At 42.7% G+C, this 23979-nt stretch overlaps 1 protein-coding gene across 1 annotated transcript in view; it reads left to right on the top strand.

The window, feature by feature from the left end:
* The first annotated feature begins 22579 nt into the window (after positions 1 to 22579).
* Positions 22580 to 23979, top strand: part of ZNF217 (zinc finger protein 217) — a 33615-nt gene continuing 32215 nt past the window's right edge. Inside the window, exon 1 of the mRNA XM_033153571.1 lies at positions 22580 to 22684. The gene's annotated coding sequence lies outside the window, so the exon portion shown is untranslated. The remainder of the gene's footprint in view (positions 22685 to 23979) is intronic.

The raw sequence follows: 23979 nt of genomic DNA, 5'->3' as shown, positions 1-23979 counted from the left end.
TGAGAGCTGACGATTCTGCCTTCTTGCAGAGCCATTCTCAGTTCCCAAGTGCTTTTTCACAAGTGACCCCTTTGTAGCACCGTAGGGTGGTGATAAAGGTTTGTGGGAAAAATATGCTCTGCTACAAGGTCTATAAAAAATACCGGAAGCTTGCAACAGGAAGCATTTTCAAATTCACATTGTTTATAGTACTAGATAAAATTTAGCTGCATCTGCTAAGGATGCCTTTTCTCAAGGCTGGAAGCTGATCTTGGGAGATCCAAAAGCAGCCAGGTTTTTTGTTCTTTTGAACAACAGATTGGTTGTGGTATCCTTGCAACAAATCTTCTCTGATCAACAAGTTGTAATGCAAATGTACCATATTTCTCTTAACTGATAAGAAATAAACTCCCCTGCTTTTCCTATTCCTTAAAGGGGCAAAATCAATACAGAATCTTGTAGCACCTTAACAATAAAGGCTGCATTCCAGAGTGGGGGAGTTAATTTGCAAATGGGGTCCTTGAGATATTGCAAATGGGCCATTAGCAACAGGTTTGCATAGGACAAGGGTGGCATTGTGGGTTAAACCACAGAGCCTAGGGCTTGCTGATCAGAAGGTAGGCGGTTTGAATGCCCGCAAAGGGGTGAGCTCCCATTGCTTGGTCCCAGCTCCTGCCCACCTGGCAGTTCGAAAGCACTTCAAAGTGCAAGTAGATAAATAGGTACCGCTCTGGCGGAAAGGTAAATGGTGTTTCCGTGCACTGCTCTGGTTCACCAGAAGCGGCTTTGTCATGCTGGCCACATGACCCGGAAGCTGTACGCCGGCTCACTTGGCCATTAACGCGAGATGAGCACCGCAACCCCAGATTCGGACACGACTGGACCTAATGGTCAGGGGTCCCTTTACCTTTACTTGCATATTTTTACTTATCAGATTTTCCTGGAAAGAATAAAACCAGATTAAGGGGAGGGCTCTGCAAAAGCAACCCCCTCCCCCAAAAAATGTTTGCATGACTTGCACTTATCCCAAAATAAACACCCAGCCAGAAGCATCCTAACATATTTTATTATGGCATAACTGTGGACATAAAGATGCTGCAAGACTCTTTGTTGATTTTGCTTCTGGAAGTTCTTAAAGGGCCAATAAGCAAAGGGGTGACAGAGGACGAGATAGTTGGACAGTGTTATAGAAGTGACCAACATGAATTTGACAAAACTCCGGGAGGCAGTGGAAGACAGGAGTGCCTGGCGTGCTCTGGTCCATGGGGTCACGAAGAGTCGGACACAACTAATCAACAACAAAAGGGAGGGGTAAAAAGGGGAACGGGAATGGCAACACACAAAGCTCCACAACAAATCAAAAGGTGCTTTCAGGCCATCACTATGGGATTCAATTACACACCAGCAAATTAAAGTTGTACAAACTATTCCCCATAAAATCTGCTCCCCCCCCATAGACTTTTTGCAATAAGGGAAATGATGGGGAAAGGTAGTGTTTTTGCAATAGCCAGTGTCATCTAATCTACCTGAAACAAATGCTCAGTAAACAATTTGTCTGGAAATGCCCTCAGATTCTTATACTCTCTCCATGAACCCAGTCCACTCCACTGTGTTGAATGCAAGGCAGTATTTAGCTAGCTGTACTCATAGGTTGGCTCCTCTATTTTTGTAGCCTCAAAGGCCCAGTAGCAGTAGCAGTGAGACTAGCAGATGCCTGAGTAGCTTTGACACTCCTGTGCTCACCCGGAGGCAACTGCTGCACTCTCTGCAAATGAGCAGGGAAACTGCACATTACAAGCCTTTTATTACAACCAGATTGTGAAAGAGATGCAGTATCAGCAGCAGTAGACAGAGGCCACATTCACCCCACACATTTAAAGCACTATGATACTACGTTAAACAGTCATGACTTCCCCCAAAGAATTTTGAGAACTAGTTTAAGGGTGCTGAACATTGCTAGGAAAACCCTATCCCCCCTCAAAGAAGTACAGTTCCCAGAGTAGTTTAATAACCAGTCCCTCTTCCCAGGGAACTCTGGAAATTGTACCTCTGCAAAGGGAATAAGAGTCTCCTAACAACTCTCAGCACTCCCCAGAATTCTTTACCATGACTGCTTAAAGTGGGATCATTGTGCTTTAAATGTATGGTATGGATTTATTTTTGTTAAGTGTATGCTGCCTGATTATAAATAAAAACCCTCAAAGGATGGGAAAGGATGTTTTCAGAAACTGGTGCAGTCAATGGGTGCAACTTCCTATAAAAATCCTTTGCCTGATTTCCGTCTCGTGGACAGCTGATGAACTCTCATCCCCCCCCCCAAAAGAGCCAAAGGTCAGCTGGAAGATGGCAGTTGTTTGCATGGCCGGTGGGAAGCTTCATGGGGGTGACACTCAAAGAATTTCCAGGAGGCTATGATTTGGGAGATTTCCCAGCAACTGCTGCCTAACCCCACCTAAGGGAGACAGAGTTCCTAATGGCAGCCATTCATGATACCATGCTGTAAAACCTTCAGAGAAAGAGATTTTTTGTCCTGTAAAGGTACACTACCCCCCTTTCTTGAAGTCAATCAAGCCAAGCAAAATGACTTTAGTTAGTTAGCTATATATTTCTTGAAGTGTTCATATCCCACATTTCTACCTGGTCAGCATAATCCACAAAATTAGCATAATAATAATAATAATAATAATAATAATAATAATAATAATACGGGAGATAAAACAGCATAGCAGACAAAACGGGGATGGGAAACCTTTTTCAGAGTAAAAGGGCTGAACTTCCCCCATGGATAACCTTCCAAATACCGCATACTACTGGGGGGGGCAGGGTCAGAGGCTGATATCATGCTGGAGAAATACAGTAAACACCTTAGGCTATGGTGCAGAAGGACCTAAGAAGAGCCTGTTGGATCAGGCCAGTGGCCCATCTACTACCGTTCTCACATTAGATGCCTCTGGGAAGCATGCAAGCAGGACCTGCGTGCAGCAGCACTCTCAAAGCCTGAGGCTTCCAGCACCCAGAGCTAGCCTAAGGCATTTTGGCACCTGGGGTAAACCACCAAATGGTGCCCCTTCCTGCCAGGGAAGAAAGGGTGAGTGAAGAGTCATAAGGGCCAAACTCTCCACAATTTTATTGCAGTTATTAACCTGCAGTTCTGTAAGCATGTAGAAAGTCAACGAGCCAGTCACTGAAGTAAGATTTTATTTAAAATACACAAAACAAAAAAATTAAGTAAGTTGCCTCTATCTATACCAACAAGAAAGAAAAATGGGAGGTTCTAAGAAACCAATGTGGCTGCATAAGGAGCTCACAGATGAGCTGAGAGTTAAGAAGGGCATGTATAAGAAATGGAAGAAAGGGGAAATCACAAAGGAGAACTGGGCACAAGCTAACAAAATGAATTTCAATAGGGACAAATGTAAGGTTCTGCACTTAGGCAGGAAGAACCAGATGCACAAATATAGGATGGGGGACACCTGGCTTACTAGCAGTACATGTGAAAAGGATCTAGGGGTCTTGGTGGACAACAAGCTTAATATGAGGCAACAGTGTGATGCAGCAGCAAAAAATGCTTATGCTATTCTAGGCTGCATCAACAGAAGTATAGTGTCCAGATGAAGGGAAGTAATAGTACCACTCTATTCTGCCTTACTCAGAACACACTTGGAATACTGTGTCCAATTCTGGGCACCACAATTTAAGAAGGATGTTGACAAGAACATGTGCAGACAAGGGCAACAAAGATGATCAAGGGCAGGGGCTGACAACCTAAGGCCCATGGGCCACAAGCGGCCCACAGGGGGGTCGTTTTACCAGCCCACGAGCCACCCCCGAACCGAGATGTCTGCTCAGTGAGTCCCAGCACGCTGCGCTAAACCGGTGCAGCGCGGCGCAGGGACTTGCTTCCGCGGTGCTGGAAATCGCATCTGCGCATGCACAAACGCCAAAAAATGTGTCTGCACAGATGCTGGACATCACGTCTGCGCAGACACAGATGCTAGAAACTGTGTCTGCACAGAAACAGACACTGGAAATTTCACGCACGCCCACTATCCGGCCCATGGAGGGGGCTCTGCGGCAGTGAACCAGCCCAGGCAAGGTAAGCCTTGCTGACCCCTGATCAAGGGTCTGGAAACTAAGCCTTATGAGATGCGCTTCAATGAGCTGGGTATGTTTAGCCTGGAAAAGAGGAGACTGAGAGGAGATATGATAGCCATCTTCAAATATATTAAGGGCTGTCACATGGAGGAGGGAGCATGCTTGTTTTCTCCTGCTCTGGAGGGTAGGACTTGAACCAATAGCTTCAAGTTGCAAGAAAGGAGATTCCAACTAAACATTAAGAAAAACTTCCTGACAGTAAGAACTGTTCAGCAGTGGTACAGACTCCCATGAGAGGTGGTGAACTCTCCTTCCTTGGAGATTTTTAAACAGAGGTTGGATGGCCATCTGTCATGGATTCTTTAACTGAGATTCCTGCATTGCAGGGGGTTGGACTAGATGACCCTTGGAGTCCCTTCCAACTCTAAGATTCTATGAATCTATCTTTCTTCTCGAGAACAAACCCTGGAAGTTCATGGAATCCAGTAACCAAGCCTGCCTTTATCAAGTCTCTCATGCTAATAGGCCATTTTCAATAGACCTCTTTTTCTTTTGTTATGTGCACAATCTTGCAAACAGCACATTTTTGCCATACTGTATTCCAAAAGGTTAAAAAGAGATCCTTGATTTTAAAATATGTTTGCAGTACTTTTCACAGGACAAAAACAGCAACTGCAATTAACTAAGAGAGGAATAAAAGAAAGGTATGATAGTAGTTTCAAAAGAGATAAAAGCTGATGCTGCTACCAATCTTTTTTACCCTGAAACTATGGATAGCAAGAATGTCGAATCCTCTGGACAGTTAAGTGGGAGGTGTTCATTCTGCGCCTGCAGAAGTGAACTGGCATACCATATAAATTTTAGCTACAGTCCAGAATCACAGAATGCTTAAAATAGCACTAGGCAATGCATTGTTTTTAGGTTTTACATTCCCCACCCTCTAATATGTTGTGTAGCACAAACAGTTTCTCAACCACTGGACAACGCCCTACTGAGTGACACTACAATATGTACCTGAACTCTACATGTGCACAATGTGTATCAAGGCTTCCTCACCCTTCCCTTGTTCTTTAAAAATCTAGGCAACCACAGTAGGTCAGAAGTACTTGGATCACAGCCCAAATCAGATTAAATTCTCATCACACTTCTTTGGCAATAAATGCCACTGAATCCTCAATGAGGATTATACTTCCAAGTATATGTGTTTAGTACAGAGGTGCCAAATAGTTTAAATCCTGTTACTTCAACTAAACTGGGCTGTGAGTTAAGTTCTGTCTTCAGTCAATTGCCAATTCATTCAAGAATGTGTTTTATTATTTACGTTAAGTGCCTGAGATTTCTCCTCCTCCTCTATTTCTCTCTCCCATAAATGTGTAGTGCTTAGAAAAGGAGACAGCATGGGAGGTTTTAGTGCTCCCATATCTACAGGTGTCACCTGAAGTTTCCAGGTTTCCCTGGCCCTCTCCAGGTGGCAAGTGGAGGGCTTAACTTTCCAGGTGGGTGGAAGTCCCTTTAATTAAATAATAACAATTAAGACTGTGCATGCAGCTTGCAAGTTTCAACCCAGCAGAATCTAGCTGCAAATTCTTGCATAGACTGGGGGGGGGGGGGGCTTGCCCTTCTTAGCTCACCTTTCCCAATTAGCCTCCATCTCCAGGACCTGCACTGGGGCACCCCATGAGGTATGACAGCATGGCTAGTTGGCTGAAACTCCAGTAGAGGGAATGAGGAATTCAATTCAGTTCACATTTAAAGCTTAATTTATCATATTTCAACTTTTCAAAACAAAATGTGAACTGAAACACAGTCATCCCTCAAAATCCCTATTTTTTCAATGCAGCTTTCTCCAACCAAATGATGTTAACAAAAATACACATATTAGGGGAAAGCATGCCTAAAAATGAATATATTAGTGAAAAGAAAATACAAAAATGTGTTATATTAGTAGAGGTTGTTTACAAAAATATGCGCATTTGTCAAAACTGCATACAAAAATGTGTCCATTAGGAGACATTCATATTAAAATGCTCAATAATTTTCATGAGAATTTATTTATAGATTGTTACAGAAATGTGGAAAATTGAATTTAAGATTGGAAAGATGAAAAACTGAGAGAACCAAAACTGACAGATCCTTCCACACCTATTCTGCCTTCAGCATTTTGCAGGTTCTACTTGTCTTTGCTATCTTTGCCTTAAATAAACAAATAAATTAAAATTATGTAAGTATATACTGGTGATTTGGGAGGGACCTCAAAATTGTGCAATAAGTGACTATGAAGCCACTAAGAGATGAGGGGGGATGGAATGGGTTATCTTAAAAAAGGATATGACTGAACCCTGAACAAGGTGACACCCATACTGCAACATTTCATTGCAGCTACCAACTTATATTTTTTTCTGAAACTAAACAGGAAAAGTCATTTAGAAAAGTTACTTTCCTTTTTTGGCTAATTGGCTTCAGCAGTGTTAAACAGTTCTATATTTCAAAAGAAACAAATAAGTTCTTAGCCTAGGAGTTTACAAATTCGGAATTAAATCTGTTCTTACTAGGCTCTGAATGAGGTGGTTCTTTTAGGGTGAGGTGGAGAAAACTGAATGGGTGTCCTAAGAATCTCATTCCTCCTATAAAATATCAATAGGGGCAAGGATTTTATTGGCTAAAATTATCAACTAATCCCACTAACAGATGTTTGAGAATAAGAGAATGGATTGTTTCAACCAGAATTGCTTCTTCTTATGCAATAACATTTCTTCATTTACCAGCCTGTCTTCACCTTTATATTTTAATGCTCCAAAGCTAATACTCAAGCTGTCATTAACCTCCATAGGAGCAGAACAGGTTTTGGATTTTTGTGTGAAGCAGTCAGCGTTCAAAACTTTGTTTAGCTTTCTTTTAAAATGTGAAATATTTTCTGGGTGAACATGAGCCTATGCATTGCTTCATCTGAAAACAATGGACAAGTAATGGAGAAGAGAGAATTATTTTATCCCTTGTTTCAGTTTGTAGAGACAATAAACACTGGCCAATGGCATTGAATGCCATTGAACAGTACAGAACCACTGAGGATACTCTGTTAAAATACATCATTGCCTAGTATAAATATAGACATGCTCCATCTTCAACAAGCATATGGTAGTGTTGCACAAAAGGGCTATAAGCCCAGATCTTAAAAGGTTAATGGGGGGAAAGGTAAAGACCCCTGACAGTTAAGTCCGGTCGCGAACGACTCTGGGGTTGTGGCGCTCATCTCACTTTACTGGCCGAGGGAGCTGACATTTGTCTGCAGACAGTTTTTTCTAGGTCATGTGGCCAGCATGACCAAGCCGCTTCTGGTGAAACCAGAGCAGCGCACAGAAAAGCAGTTTTCCTTCCTGCCAGAGCGGTACCTATTTACCGTATCTACTTGCACTTTGACGTGTTTTCGAACTGCTAGGTTGGCAGGAGCTGGGACCGAGCAACGGGAGCTCACCCCACTGCGGGGATTCGAACCACCGACCTTCCATTAGGCAAGCCCTAGGCTCAGTGGTTTAGACCACAGCGCCACCCACGTCCCTAAAAGGTTAAGGAACTTCTCTGTAAAATATATCTGCAGACCTTTTGCATAATTCTTTGGGAAGTGTTCGTTCAAGTATGGGCTGCATTAAAGGTGCATCTGGTAGAAAGAATTTGCATATAATTGATGGATGTGTTGTACATTTTGTCTTAGATCAGTGGTTGCCAAACTCCACCCCCCAACCACACGTGATTTTTCTGCCTGTTATATAAATTGCAATGTGCTATGGTAGATGCTGCATGATTTTTCAATGTATTTTACTGCTTATTTTATTTCTTATATTGTATGAGAATTCTATGTCCTGCTTGCAGGTTTCCCACATGCCATTGTGAGAACAGGATGCTGGACTACACATGCCATTGGCCTGATCCAGCAGGCTCTTCTTACGTTCTTACATAAGAAATAAAATAAACAATTAAAATACAATTAAAAATCAATATTATTGCTTAATGCAGACATGCCACAGCCCACCTGAATATAGCTTGAAGACCACTGGTGGTCCACAGACCACAATTTGGGAACCCTTGTCCTAGTTCAAGGAAAGAAAAGGCATATAAACATAGGGTAGAACTGTTCCTGTGTTGCTTTAAATGACCAAACTGGTGTATTATTAGAAAGATACATATTTTAGTCAGGAAAAGGTTTTCAGCAAACTTGCAGAGGCAAAAATATCAGCATGCACAATAATTTTAGGACTATCCAAGTGAATACTGATACTTACTTTGAACTGCTTTATTCTTAGAACTATCCTAACAGCGCCGTGGGGTGATCAGAGTGAAGAGTTAATGATGTATTGAAAACAGTGTTGGCTCCTGCTGGTCATGGTGACAGGGCTTCTTTTGAGGGGAGGGCAAGTCTTGGGGATTTTTGCTGTCCCGCTTCCAGGCGGAGGGGTCTGGCCAGCCTAATTCTGTCCCTTAAACACCCCATTTTGGGAACCAATTCTGGCTAAATTAGTAGCTTTCCATCTACTCTGGTGAAGGTCCTGCCTCTGCAGCAGCACAGTCCTCCATCAGCAGTGCTTCATACTAACCCCCACGCCAGCCATTAACATCCATGTGGGTCAGGATTGCTCTCTAAATTAGATTTTCTGGCTTGGATTTGTTGGTTTTTTTGTTTTAAATACCAATTATACAAAGCAGAAATGGAATGAAGCACACACTTGCTGAGCCCTGGTAATCCTCAAAGTTTGGAATCTCTTGCAGGAGCAAAGCAGTTTTTTAGTCTCCTTTTTAAAGCCAATGCACTGGCAGAGGAAGTACTAGAAGTAAATTTATCAGCACCTTTGCCTTTGGCTCTGCTGTAATGAGCAAACAAGAAATAACTGGAATGATTCCCTTATCAGCTGCGAGAAGAAAGCACGTGACAATCATTAAACCTAGAGTACATTAGACTGTACCACTGCTGCCAAAATTTGATAACTACGTTTGTAAAGTGTACAGCCCTTTAAAAACAAAGCATGGACTTTCTTCCACAGTTCACACATTTTGTAAAAGACACAGATGATTCAAGGAAGCTACAGAGGGGAGGAGAACAAGAATTCTGCTATACGTTACAGGCGGATCCAAAGAGAAGTGAACAAGTTGGTGTAATGGTTAGCATGTTTGTGATTACTTTGGGATCCAGGTTCAAATCCTGTGCTGCCATGAAATTCACTCACCAGAGGGGGGCCTTCTTGATAGTTCCACTGCCCTTAGACTCTAGGGTAAAGGTAAAGGTAAAGGTATCCTGACCGTTCGGTCCAGTCGCAGACAACTCTGGGGTTGCGTGCTCATCTTGCTCTATAGGCTGAGGGAGCCAGCGTTTGTCCGCAGACAGCTTCTGGGTCATGTGGCCAGCATGACTAAGCCGCTTCTGGTGAACCAGAGCAGTGCATGGAAACGCCATTTACCTTCCCGCCGGAGCAGTACCTATTTATCTACTTGCACTTGACATGCTTTTGAACTGCTAGGTGGTCAGGAGCAGGGACCGAGCAATGGGAGCTCACCTTGTTGCGGGGATTCGAACTGCCGACCTTCCAATCGGCAAGCTCTAGGCTCTGTGGTTTGGACCACAGCGCCACCCGCTTCCCCACGAGACTCTGGGGTAGCAGAGCCTAAGCTGTGAAATTCTTTCTCCACAGCAAATTCTGAAAATGCACCTCTTTATCCTGGTCTTTGATTCTCGAGATGTATATTTTTAGGACCTACCCTATTCTTGAGATCTTGTGATTGTAATTTGTTTTAAACTGTTTTTAATGTTGTGATTCAAAGTCTTGTGACCTGCTCTGGAACCCTAGGGTGAAGGACATAATAATGGTAATAATAATGGTAATAATAAGAATAATAAAAAAATCTCACTCAATCTACCTTTCAGGGTGGTCGTGAAATAGAAGATCTCTGTTGCACTTCCTTTTTATTTATAATAAACTAAACAATAGTGATAAATCTATGAGAATAGTGCTGGGGTGAAAAAAAATTCTGTGGGGATGGTTGGGGGACCAATTCCCAGCAATTAATTAAAAAATTGCATTTGAAAATTATCAAATGGGAGAGAAAATTATGGTTGGGGAGGAATATTGCTTTTATGTGTTTATCTTTGAGGTAGCTGAGAGGTTTTGTAATAAGGTTGCTTTAAATGGACAGTGTGGATATGATCTTTCTTTCATCCTACACATTATCTCACCAGAGGTTTACATTCTGCACCCTTCCCAGAAATCAAACTTTTAGTGTCGCAGCACTCACACTTTGGAACTCCCCGCTTATTGATATCAGGTCGCGCCTTCACTGTATTCTTTTTAGCACCTGCTAAAAACATTTTTACTTAGGCAACCCTGTGCAGACATGTAGAAGCTATCGTGTGTTTTAATCTGGTTTTAGTTTACTGAGCTGGGGGGGGGGTGGTGTTTTAAATATTTGTTTTTAACGGCCTGTTTTACTGATAATTTTATTGTTTTATTTCTTTAATGGGGGGCAAACATATTTGAGATTTTATTACAATTAAACAGTAAATAAATATTGTTAGATAAATATATTACTCACCCTGGAGTTCAAAAAGGGAGTAAAAACAGGATTAAAGAGACTAAAACATTTGGCAAAGATGGTGCCCCCTGCTCTGGGATTGTGTGAGCAATGAAGAGTGGGTTGTTTTATTTATTTATACAAGTATTCATATACTGCTCTTTCCCAAAACATTAAGAGCTGTGTACAACAACATAAAAATATTTAAAAGCAATACAATTAATTAACACGTTTAAAGTAAAGTGAATGTGCAGAGGGAGGCAGAGGGAGGTAGCTGCTCCCATGGGACTTTTTCACATCTGCAAGCATGGGCAGCCTGGTATGCTGCTAAGTCTTGGAGAACCATTCCCTGGAATGAAAAAAGCACAACCCACAATCCTGTGCCACTTTGCAATGCTAAGGTAAAATCAAAACACATCATCTACTGAAATCCTAAAGCATTCTGAAAGTGAGACAGAAAAATTGAAGACTTTTTTGTGTGCAAGGGAAGATAACTATTGAGTAATTGTAGGTCAGAATTTGGCACAGCATTCATGAAATTGTGGATCACATTCCAGCGGTAGGGAGAGTTTTGAAAGTCCTATGTGTGTTTACTGATCACCACGAAAGAAGAGCATAATACAGAGGGAAAGCATTTAATCATGTGATTAGCTGATGGTTCAAGAATGCAGTGACTTGGAGCCTTCTCATCAGAGCTCTTGTCTACAGTTTTGTAAATGTAATCATGTGAGTCTATTAGTCAAAACTGCTACCACATCAAGAATGGCAAACTGTCTGCATAGCAATCACTTCCTGTAAACATACTACTGTGTATATCCTAAAAGAGGCAGAAAGAAAGAAATCTGCAGGACTCAACCAACCTGTGTGCTTGCATTTCCTTATTCCGCTTGCCACTGAGTTAACATTGAAACAGCTCAGAAGCAAGCGAAGAATCCCCCAGTCTTCCTGAGAACTGCAAATGAAGATAATACAGTAGACTTCTCCAAGCAGAATCCTGTTTATCCTCCCATCTTTTGGTCATACTAATAGGCATGTGAGATTAATTAACATCTCTATCTGGGGCAGAGTCTCTCTTTCTACACACACACACACACACACACACACACACACACACACTTCCTGGTGCAGCTGCAGAGTTCTGAACAATATGTTCTATGGAACTTTTGGAATAGAGTGTTTTTACAATAATGGTCATATATTTAATATATAAAGAGCACACACACAGGCACACTGTGACATTTAGTGTTCCTATCAGTACAATCCTAACCCCCAGATATGCTGGCTAGAGGCAATTAGGATTTTGCACAAGTGCCCCACAACTAGCAGAGAGAAGCTCCCTGGGCTTTAGTACCAGCGGTAGCTGGCATTAGGCTTTGTAATGTGGCCTTATGGGCAGGGGCTTCTTATAGTTTAATGTATTTTAATCTGGGGAGACCCAGCCAGATGGGCAGGGTACAAATAATATATTATTATTATTATTATTATTATTCCCATAGAGGCTAGTGGTGTGGGGCACCAAGTTCTGGAGGGCGCCGGGGAAGAGGCAGAGGCTGGATGCAGTGCCTCCCAGCATCAGCTCGCTGCCCTCACCCGCTTCCGCCATGCCGCGTTGAAGCAGCGCCACGCCCGGAGCCTCCGTCTGCTGTGGCCACCGCAGCACGAAGCAGCCAGCTGAGCCGGGAGGCACCACATCCACCCTCTGCCTCTTCCCCGCCAGAGGAGCCGCCTTCCAGCCGCTGCCCGCCTCCTCCAGCAGCGTCGTGCTCCCTAAAACAGTATGGGAAACGGGGGAGTGGGGCGCCAGAGGGAGCTTTGCACCACGGCGCCGGATATGCTTAAGACGGTGTTGCTTATGGGAGGTGGGACAGAAGTGGCCTTCAATCCCGACATTCTCTGCCAAGTCCCCAGTATCAGGGCCCACCCCCTACCATCCTCATCATCCTGGAAATGGTATAAATACCCCCCTCCCTGAAACTAGTGGCTCGGGGAAAATGGGTGGTTGGAAGTTCTGGTCAGCGGAAGCTGGCAAAACTTTGGAAGTGCTCAGCAGCCTCACTTAGGATTTGCAAAGTAAGGAGCAATACCAATTCCAAATCAGTATTAATACTTAAGCATATTCCTTTTACAGTTTTATCACATTCACTTTTATCCCAGTTTTAGAGGACTCTTAGGCAAGTTACTTATTTGTTAAAAAATTGTATCCCCCCCACCTAATTTTGCTACGCTATGTAATGTGTAAGTTAACACTTTAATACAATTTTTTAATTATACTTGTTTTTTTTTTAAAAAAAATCATGACAATGGGCAACCACCTGTGATTACATAGGCAATAAGAAAGGTATAAAACTTGGACATGCATTACTAGTATTTAAACAATACTGGAAAACCTTTCCCCCCCATGAACATGATTTCATTAATCCCTGTGAAACACTTTGGAATGTCATTACATTCTATATAAATATACTAATATGTCATTAACTTTCCTTTGATCTTTCAAACTATAAACTGAAATTCACATATGCACTTATTGTACTTATGTATAATCTGAAAAGGGCAAGTAGTAATTTAAAATACCTATTAGTAAGCAGGACAGATAAGAAGTTTCTCCCAGCCCTTAAGCTACAGTACTGTTCTACTCTCCTGGCTTGTTGTTTCAAGTTGGAAGTGGTAGGCTGATATGACAAATAACAGCACAAAGTTTGCCCTCTCTGTCCCTTCTGTGCATAATTTTTATTTATACTGAAGAAATAAGTTGCTGCAACAACTGTTAAAAGGTGGATACAAAAGTAAAGCAAAAGAAGAGAACCAGCATATTTGTACATATTGATGCCTCCCATGTATTAAAATGAGCAGAACGATGAAGCCCTGTACATCTCCATGACTAATGGAACCAATCAGCAAAACATAATACAGTAGGTGGTATTCAACTAAGTTTTACTCAAGAGTAGACCTATTGAAATTAATGAACCTAACTTAACTTTATTGGGTCTGCTCTGGGTAAAACTTAGTTGAATACCACCAAATAGGATTAATTATTGCATCAATGTGATATCTGTGATATATTTTAAGTGTATTAACAAAATCCCCTAACTTTTGAATATGTAAATTGCATATTTTATTAAACAGCAAAGCATGAGCAGAGGGGACTCTTCATCCTAGAAATGCCTTAAAGATATGTGGTGGCTTGCCATATGTAACTTGTGTCCCTTAGATAGCTGGGGTCCTGCTCATTTGCATAAAGCAACTTACACTTCAATACCTGTTGAAAAACTGGTTGAATTATATATATTTATTTAGCAATAAATATAGTGAGAAGGTCAAAAGCCAGAGTATGTGTGATGAGATCTAGAGGAGAAAACTGCAGGCTGGAAATGCAGAGAGCAGGTCATGGCGGATTTCTGCTTGAATCCAAGACTGTGGCTATGGGAGAAAAAATATCCTTTCGGTGTTTTAATACTATGAGCCCCCCCCCCCCCATCACAGGCTCAGATTGTATATATGTGTAAATAAACCATCATAAGGACACCACAGTCTTCTCTGTACCTCATTCCCAAAAGGAAACACAACCCCTAGGAATGCGCCTGGAACCCTTGGAATCGCACACTGCTCAGAGATTGGGATGGCATACAAAAATACGCCGGTCACCATAATGTGTTTCATCTATATTAATAGAGCTACATGTTATTTTGTAAGAACTTGTAAAACTAGCTTCTGTTTTCTACCAAAATACCCAACCAGCAAAATTAATGAATGCACCCTCAGCCCAGGACTGTCACTATCCAACATTAAAGAACCAGGGAAAACATCATCCCTTCCTAAAATACATGATGAAACATACAGATTTTAAAGAGTATTTCCAAATTTGTTTCCTCAGTCAGGAATGCAACAACCACGAGTCTTTAAGCTGCATGAAAGCTAAGGATCTCATGAATCCATGAGCTAAAACTTCAAAGGGGAAAGTATATAATATAAATGAGATAGTAAAATTATGTGGGGTTTGCATGACACTTCCTACTGACCACTCTGAATGGTGATTCAAAGCTGAACACAGTTTTCCAAGAACAGGTATGTCAGGTTTAATCCCCAGTCCACAAAACATTCCATTTGCATAGTACAGCACTACTAACAGCAGCATTCATTTACACCACGCTACCCAAGTGATCAAAATTATGTGTGTCTTCTGAGTTTTGAGTCCATGTAAAGATACACAAGCATAAACAAGGTTTCCATGGTGCAATCTGTAGCGTGCCCAAGCTACAACTTGACAAAGGATAACTCTGAAGCTTCTGAGTTTCTCCTTAACTCACATTATAACCTCCAAAAGCAAGCAGGCAAAGGCTATACAATGCTTAGTTGCCACTAGTTATAAATTGCTAATGGAATGATAAACTGTATTTGCAGGAACAGGGCAGGGATACTATGAAAAACATTGCATAGTGGTTACAAGGATGAGCGCTGTGTTGATCTCAAAGCTAAGGATATAAAATGGTTCCCTTTTTTACTGAGTCACACAGGCTCCTTTTGTTCCTGGCTGAGGATACATGGTTGTGCCTCACTCACAGCCCCTGCCTGTGCCCTGTGCAGCTTCTCATACTGTATGGTTTAGTGCTGTTGGTAGTCCAAGGCAGTCCTCCCAAATTTAGGGGAGCACTCTTATCTGTCTACATAATTGCAGTTCCCAGCATTCTCTCTTTCTCGCATTCTTTATCACCCAAGATACTGTCACACTCCAGTGTTGCCAGATTACTGATACCCTGTATTAGATATTTGTCCCAAAGCCTACAGATTCTTGTTTTCTGATAGCTAGAACCTCATATACACTCACTCACCAACTTTGGTTTCCTTCTATTCCCCTCCTCTTTGTGACCACAAGCTGCTCCCTGCACCTAAATAGTTTAAAGACTCTCCTCCTTCTATGTTCTTTTATATCTCTCTGTGGGTGGGGGTGGGGACTTTAACTTTTCATTCATCACTTCCCTAGCAGTACTGCTAGATCTGCTGCAAATCCCTTGCTGATCTACTGCAAAGATCCCAGAAATCTAGCAGTAGATTTTGATCTACATTCTGCTCTCCACTGTAGGGCTTTCTCAGTGGTGACCCTTCCACAGTAGGTCCACTTCTCTTTTTCTTTTGCTGTTTTTCAAACACAGGCAAATGCATTAAAAAAAAATTCCATTGGATATTTGGAGAGCATAGCCCGTTAAGCGTTTGCTGCTGTCTTACATAAGCCGAATTCTGGTTTTTATGTACCGGTATTCTTTTTAGGTTTTTTATGCTAAATTTAAATTCATTTTTTTGTGAACTTTTTCCTCTGCTAAAGAGAGGAATGTAAATATTGTGGGTGGTTAGGGGAGAAAGAACACAAGATCAGAAGTCTCCTTTGTCCCTGCTTGGGGCAATTTCAGTAGCAAACTGGGAAAAAATAACAGTCTCCAGCACATTCTCCCATGCAATGATCTTGCCTGAGTCTTCCTGTACACAAGAGGTAATTCCTTCTGTGCTGCTTTTTTCACTAAGAAGCCCTGAATAACTGTGCTAAGAGACCATCTGCCTGTAGCTATTCCTCAACAAGAAGTTTCAGCTAGTCCTTATAACAACTAAAATTCTGAGAATGGGTGTCTGAGATTGTTTTCTTCCTCCTCCCTCTTCCCTCCACATCCCCTTTTCCTTTTTTGTTGTGTCATCTGAAATGCAAGGCTGAGGACAGGGACTGTCTTGCAATAGACTCTAGGTGCCCCTTTGGCTGAAGAGCAGGGCATCAATCAATCAAACAGTCTTATATATGAACAGGAATTGTTATGTACCTGGTAACACTGCTAAGAAACATAACCTGGGCCAGGGATGTGCAGGTGACAGGGTGGAGTTCTGCTCAGAGAGTTGGCTCAGATCTCAATGGTTCCTACTGAATTCTGTTACATCACAGTACAATAGCAAAACCTCACGTTGACTCTGAGTGTGCTCGTTATCCATTAGAAATTAATGGATGACATTCATTTCTATGGGGGAAGCCTATCATGAGGCACTTGGAGACGACATTCCAGTGCGGACAAAACATGCACACTCAGCCAGTGCCAGTGACCTGGTTGCACAGAGGACGCCTATGAGGATAATGTGCTTTAATATGCAGGGCACATAGGCTGTGTACACATTACTGGCTTAAAACATAGCCAGGTCATTCTTTATTTCTAATTTGAATTGAAGTTGGTTTGGAGGGGAAATGCCAAAGGGATGCTACCAATCTTTCAACCCTTCTCTCTGCAGTCATCCTGGACAGGAACTTTTCTCCAGGTGGCTTCCAAGTCAGAACTACCATTAAGCAGAGTAAGATGTACACATCCATCCCTGTACCCACTAAGCTAACCTGCTTCCCTCAGATTCAGTGGACAATACTGTCCTGTTGCTAGTGTTGAATTACAAGTTCAGTTGCCAGTCTGGCAGGCTTCTCTATGTGGAACTGGGAGCAAAGTGCCTTATTTGTTTATTTTTTATTAAAATATTTCTATACTGCCTACCGCAGCAGTCTTGAGGCAGCATAGCATCTATACAGTGGTACCTCGCAAGACGAATGCCTCGCTAGACAAAAAACTCGCTAGACGAAAGGCATTTGCTAACGAAAGGGTGACTCGCAAGACGAATTTTCCTATGGCCGTGACTCGCAAAACAAAAACGTTTTGCGATTTCCCCCCCGTAAAAACCGCGCTTCCTCTGACCGTGCTTCACAAGACGAAATTTCCGCTATACGACAACACTCGTAGAACGAATTAATTTCATCTTGCAAGGCACCACTGTATCATCGTCATCATAGAACTGTAGAGTTGGAATGGATACCAAGGATCATCTAGTCCAACCCCCTGCAATGCAGGAATCACAACTAAAGAACCCCTGACAGATGACCATCTGTCCTCTGCTTAAAAAACTCCAATGAAGGGGAGTACACAACCTCCCGAGAAAGTCCATGCCATTGTCAAACAGCTCTTACTAGAATACAGCTGGAAAGCACAGATATATTTTGGTGTGCATCAAAAGAGCTTCTATCTGCCTATCTGAGCTCTGGCCTTGTGGCTTCTAATGCCAGAAGTGAGCCTGGCTGGGAAAAATGTATGGGGATGGGCTGCTGGAAAAACGGGAAGAGTACAGCACAAATACCAGCTTGTCCTTTTAAAGTGCAGCCTCACCTTACTGAATGGGTAGACATGCATTTAAAGACCTAAAACTAGGCAGTCATCCGGAAAATATCTGTCTTTGCTCTTTTTGTTTCATCCTTACATTGATATGTGTGGGAAAGTGTTTATCTATTCTAAATAAATGCAGCCTGACTGCCACACTTTCAAGATTCCAATAGGTAAAGACAGTAACAGTGTTGGATTCAATATTACCATAAAACAGTCTTCCAAAACTGCACAGCTGCTGTTTATTGTTGCTCCAGTAGCCTTGGAGGACAGATCAAAACAACAATACCTATTATTTCAAATTTACAGAATGCTGCAGTTGTTGGGTACATGTTAACCTAAACTACCGGTATGCCAAACGAAGTCAGATAGAAGAAACGAAGTAGTGTCCTCTTCACTATTTAAAGAAGAGATTTACATACACAGAGAGAAAAAGAGTTTGCTCAAAGTGTACTTTCACTGATAAAGAAACAACTCAACTTTTGTTAATAACCTTAGCCACTATTCCAAAGCAACCTTGAATGCTATTGTTTTGATTGATGAGGTACAACAGCTCAGGCCCAATGCATGGTCTGCTCTAGAAATGTACTGCTCTATCTGACCAAATTGTCAGAGAAAGGAGTAAATCACAGAACTCCATTCTCTTCACCACAGTTGTGACCATTATTTCTCCTACATGTTCCTCAGTCCCTTGATTCTTGCTGGTCTTCCACTGCCTTGTTTAAAGCCTTTAACACCCCATCAGGTCCCCACAATAGAGCAAGTCCTTCTATTATGCACAAACGACATAATACCCTTGCTGTCTATGAAAATCCTTCAGTAAAAACTTATTTATGCATCTATATATAGATATAGATATATCTCACAAACTTTTTTATCCCTTCTTTGATGCTTACTAATCCAGCTGCTGTCTCACTTTCTAGCATGCCCTTGCACCATTAACTTCACCATGGCTCTTTGCTCCTTTACTTTCTGGCATTCATTTTGGTTAACCAGTGCTAGTTCAAACCCACTGAAATGGATGAACATAACTAACTTAAGTCCATTGATTCAATGGATCTACACTGTAGTTAGATGCTTTCCCCGCCCCCTCTAGATATATATGCACACTTTCCTCCCAAACTACCATATTTGTTACACCAGTGGTTGCTAACCTTCTGGCCCACAAGGCTTCATTGCAACCCCCTCTGGGGGAGTCACATGCCAAAAGTGAGTAGAGTTAAATTAAACAGCGCCAAATGATCATCCATGATTTTTAATAAATATTTACAGTATGTATTGAAAATGCAAAAAACCCCAATGGGAATGTGCTGATTTTTAAAAGCCCCAAATAATAATGAAATTGTTTTTAAATCAATTATTGCAACACTTAAAATGCACTGAATAAATGGGGACACATTTAAAGAAGTACTAGCAGTGCCTTTTTTGATTCACATGCACCAATTTTAAACAGCACCATGCTGGGTTCTCTGCTGCATTGAGAGACCCCACCCCCACCCCATACAGTGATAGCATTTTGTTTTGCTGCATTTTATGTGGCAGTCCAGAGTTCAAATCTCACCTCAGTCATGGTTTCCATCCGTCTGTCTCAAGAGACAATGGAAGAGTGCGCCATTGGGGGTAAAGTCAAACCGCTGGCAAATTACAGCGCTGCAGAAGCTGTAGAGACCAACATGGGAGAGACATGTTATATTGCAGCTAGGGAAAATGAAGCCATGCTATTAGACAAACCTCTATTACTCAACCTGAGGACCTCATCTGCCATTTGGAAATAATAATGCTAGCCTACCTTACCAAGATAATGCAAGGTATTTCAAATGCTTAAAGAGAGTTTTATAACTATTAAATAATATATCAGAGAGCCAGAGGGTTGCAGGTAACGCTGGGGAGATCCACCCGAATGTCCTGGATAAATGACCAATAAGACACTAGTTTTTGGCCTCGCAGATGAATAGGGAACAGTTGCCCCCCCCGAACATCTAGGGGGCAACAGTTCCCCACAGCAGGCCTAACTTATGTCACAAGGCTGTGAGCCTGTGAGGGTGCGGCCCCATGCACGACTCAATGTGCCAGATTCAGGGGTGGGTTGGTGGGTGTGACAACACTGACCAGTAAATAAATATAAAACAAATGTATCTGGCTCCCAAAGCTAAACCGAAAGCATTTTTTTCTTGGCCTCATATAACTTCCTCGCTTCCCTGTTCTTCATTCCATGTCTTAAATCTTTGGCCCGCCCCCCAAAATGAACCCACACATTTTCTCTCCAAATCCCTCCTCAAATTTATGGGGGCGGGGAGGAAGATAAACAGCATTTTTATTTGTTTCGGGGTTCGCTATAACGCTTTTTTTAAAAAAAAAATCTCCACGACGAGTCTTGCCTGAGAGACTCCCTGTATCCCCCTTAGCAGGAACGCCTGACGAAGCGACCTGCAGCGCGCCGAAGCCGACGCCACGGTAAATTTTGCTGAATCTTTTAAGGTGCCCCCCCCCACCCACCCAAGGCCCCTTCGTTGTCCTCTGCTGTCACAGACTAAGGAGGAGGGGGGGTCACTCTCTCTCTGGAAACTTTCTTAAATTGCCCCCCTCTCCGCCCTAGATGAAAGAGCCCCATATTATCAACAACCCCTTCTTCTCCTTCCCGCCCCCAGGCCCAACCGCCTTCCTTGGCGCGTGCGCCTGCCTTGATCATCTCCTCAGGCCGCGGCGGCCTCATCTCTCGTTTCCCTCCTCCGAGCTGTTGGGGCTGAGGCGCCACGAGGGCAAGGGAAGAGCGGAGGGGGCCCCGAGGCGAAGGCTGCGGGGAGGCCGAAGCGTCCTGCCCGCTGCGGGGGAGACGACGAGGCCGGCTCTAGCCGAGTGGGCCGCCATGGCGACAAGCCAGCTCCTCAGCTAGGGCGAGTCACTGTGCAGGGAACCTGCAAGGCCACTGAAATAGCCCCTTTCCCTGTGGGATTTTGTGTGCGCGACTATGGCGGGGGGGGGGGAGAGAGAGAGAGCCGGGGGAAATGGGATTATAGCTCGAGGGTCATTTTTCCTCTCGAAAGTGACTAGCTTCCCTTCTCCAGAGGATGTGCCCATGGGCAAACCACTAAACGTTAGGCCGCGCTTTTGTAACTAACCACTACCCCTGGAGTAAATGCCACTGAACTCAACGGAGTTTACATCTGAGTAGACGGGGATAGGACTGCGCTTTAAGGACCCCCCCCCCCCCCGTCCATCGCTTCCACCCAGAGGGATTAGAATAACAATTACTGTACTGCCTTCAGAGCTGGCACTTTGCGTTGGGAAATTGTTATCATCACCATCATTTATTAAATTTGTATTCCGCCCCTTCATCCAAAGATCACAGGGCGGGTCGCAACCTCAAAATACAAAAGGAGAACACAAAATGTGTAACGAACCAACACACACACCCCTACCTCCCACAAACACCTTTAAAAGACTTTAGAATATTTCTTTCAACCAAAGGCCCTGGTTATACAGAAACTTTTTTGCCTGGTGCCTCAATATATGTTACAATCCCACTATTTTGTTGTTGCTCAAGTGTGTTTGATGAGGAACAGGGCATCTCTGGAAGGAGGTGTTGAGTTTTGAGTTATGGGATTAGGGGTTTAGGCTGCAACCTTTGGGCGCATGCACCCACAAATCCCATTGTGTTCTGTGGGGTTTTTTAATAAAAAAAACTTAGTAGTTGTGCCAAGGACTGTTCGCTACACAGTGCCTCAGTGGATCTCTGCAAAGCCTTGTGACGTGGCAGTGAGTATGGTGCTTAACAGCATCCTAGATAAGTTTTGAAATGGCTTAGTATTTGATTGTTATGGTAATGATGCATCAGCTCTCATTTTAGTTCTGTCGTAAGCATATTTACATAAAAAAGTGGCTTACTAATTTTAATAACAATAATAATATTCCTTGATTCAAGGAATATTCTTAGTTTAAGATTTTGTGATTTATGTGTTTTCCATTTGGTTGTGTACTTTTTGATGTGTTTTATTTATTGCTTATGACTTTTGTTATGTTGGTAACTATGTAAATCTTGTCATGTAAGCTGCCCTGAGCATTGTTTTAACTATGGAAAGGTGGCATACAAATAAAATGATGATGGTGATGATGTTTACAATTTAAAATAAATGGGGAGGGCATGTAGACACTTTAAAAAGCATTTTATATGGGAGGGGTCATAATCCTGTCCTGAAATTTTGTAGGGAATTATGGAGAAAACTATGGCAACGGGAGGATCATGTGTATGTACAGTACTCTTTAATCAGTATTTTAGTGTGTGATTGTTTGTGTTTTCATGTTCCTCTTTCATTCCTTTTGGAACTAAGGCAGTGTATACATGTTTAATATAACGTAAGCAAATGAAATGTCCTTTTGCAAGCACCCTTACTAAATCCTGGGACATAAAAGGTGGCACATAAATTCATATCCTCGGTTGAATTGGGGAGGAATCGCCCCTTCCCCAGTAAAAATGGACAGGTGTGTGCTTGCATGCACCTAACTCTTCTCCTACCCATCCCTTTTCAAGACTGGTGGTTTTCAGCAGTGCCCTCATTGCAGCATCTCTCCTGCTCCAATGACTTTTGTTGGGAAATGCCCTCCCTTAACCTTTCTTCCAAATCCTCCTTTTCCCCAAATGGTATCAGGAAGAGAAAAGCCAAAAGGATCAGGTGTGTGTGTGTGTGTGTGTGTGTGGCGGTAGCTCACGCAACCAGCCAAAAAAAAAGAAAAAGCTAACTCCCAATAGCCCTCCTTCCTCCTCCCACAAGAATCCCTCCTCCCTCTCTTCTTTCTCATTCAAACGCAGCAACTCCTGTTGTGTCAGTTTTTATCTCCTTCCTACCACCACCAACAGCCACCACTAGGCAGAAGAAGATCAGCAGCAGGTAAAAGAAACCTCCCCCCCCTCAAAAACCACCCCATTTTAAAGGTCTCGTCGTTATGCTATACTGTATTTCTTCCTCTTTCTTTCCACCCCTCCCACCCACCAAAAGGGAGGAAGATAAATAGATGAGGAAGGGGAAGATTAGCCTCGCTTCCTCTAAACTTCTTGCTGTGTGTGATTTCTGCCTTGTCTCTTCTGGCTTGCAGCCTCTCTCTCCCTTCCTTCTTTCTCTGCCATCCAAGTAGAGGCTTGAAACTTCCATTAGAGACATAAGGTATTTGTTTTCAATACTCGATATGTCGATCTTGAGGAGGAGGAGGAGGTGGGGGGAAGAGGAAGGATCTTCTTTGTGAGTCAGGGATGTTCCTGGAGGAAAGGTTTGCAATGTGTTTTGCTCATGGTTCAAGGAGGGGGTGCGCGGGTGGAGGGGGGGGGCTTCAGATTTGCTAATGAAAAGTTTATTGATCCGTTTTTGTCAGTTTCATTTTGAATGCTGCTTCTGCGGAATCTAATCTGCCCCGGGGCGTTGCAGAGTTATTTCTCCCCCACCTCAAATTGTGTGTGTGTGTATATACACATTTTTTATTTTTTTATTTTAAAAAGGGGGAGTGGAAAAGGAAGAGCTGTGGCTCTTCAACAACAATAGACTTTGCTACGAGAGGAGGAGAATACAAATTCATTAAAGTGTGTTTGGTGATGTGAACTGACTTCCGTATACCGATACCTTACCTATATATGGGGAGACATTAATTATTGGCTAATCGGCTTCACTTTGGGTGTGTTAGGGTTTCTGCAGTTGAAATAAACAAAAACCTATTCGCCAAAAGCAGTCATTCGACACGCAGTCCCGTGTGCCCACCCCTCCCCTCCCCTCCCCTCCCCCATTATAATGTGTGTGAATCGCCTTGTGAGTATCAGAATCGAAGTGTTAAAAAGAGTTTCTGAAGTGGTGGCCAGCAAAATTTCTGTCTTGGGTTTCTAGCTTGAAGGGCTTTTGGGTGTTCGAATAACTTCGTCATTGTGGTTCAGATGGAGTGTTTGCAAAGGAAAACAAAACGAAAAGGTTCCTTGTGGTTATTTTTTTGTCCTTCCTAAAATGACCTTGAAAGCTAAAATATACACATCGCTTCTGATGGGTGGAAAGGGGGGGCGGGGGGCGAGTAGAAGAAAGAATCTAGCATATAGCGAAAAGCAAAAATAGGAACTTAATCATGTAGATGAAGTGAAATCTTTTACAGAAGAATGTGAAAAGGGAAGTTTCTGCATGTGAAGGGAACAGAAGGAAATACTGTAACA

This window comes from Lacerta agilis, chromosome 6 (genome assembly GCF_009819535.1).
Source record: "Lacerta agilis isolate rLacAgi1 chromosome 6, rLacAgi1.pri, whole genome shotgun sequence".
Lineage (NCBI taxonomy): Eukaryota > Metazoa > Chordata > Lepidosauria > Squamata > Lacertidae > Lacerta > Lacerta agilis.
Note: the sequence above shows the minus strand (reverse complement) of the source record. Positions and strands in the feature narration are given on the sequence as shown.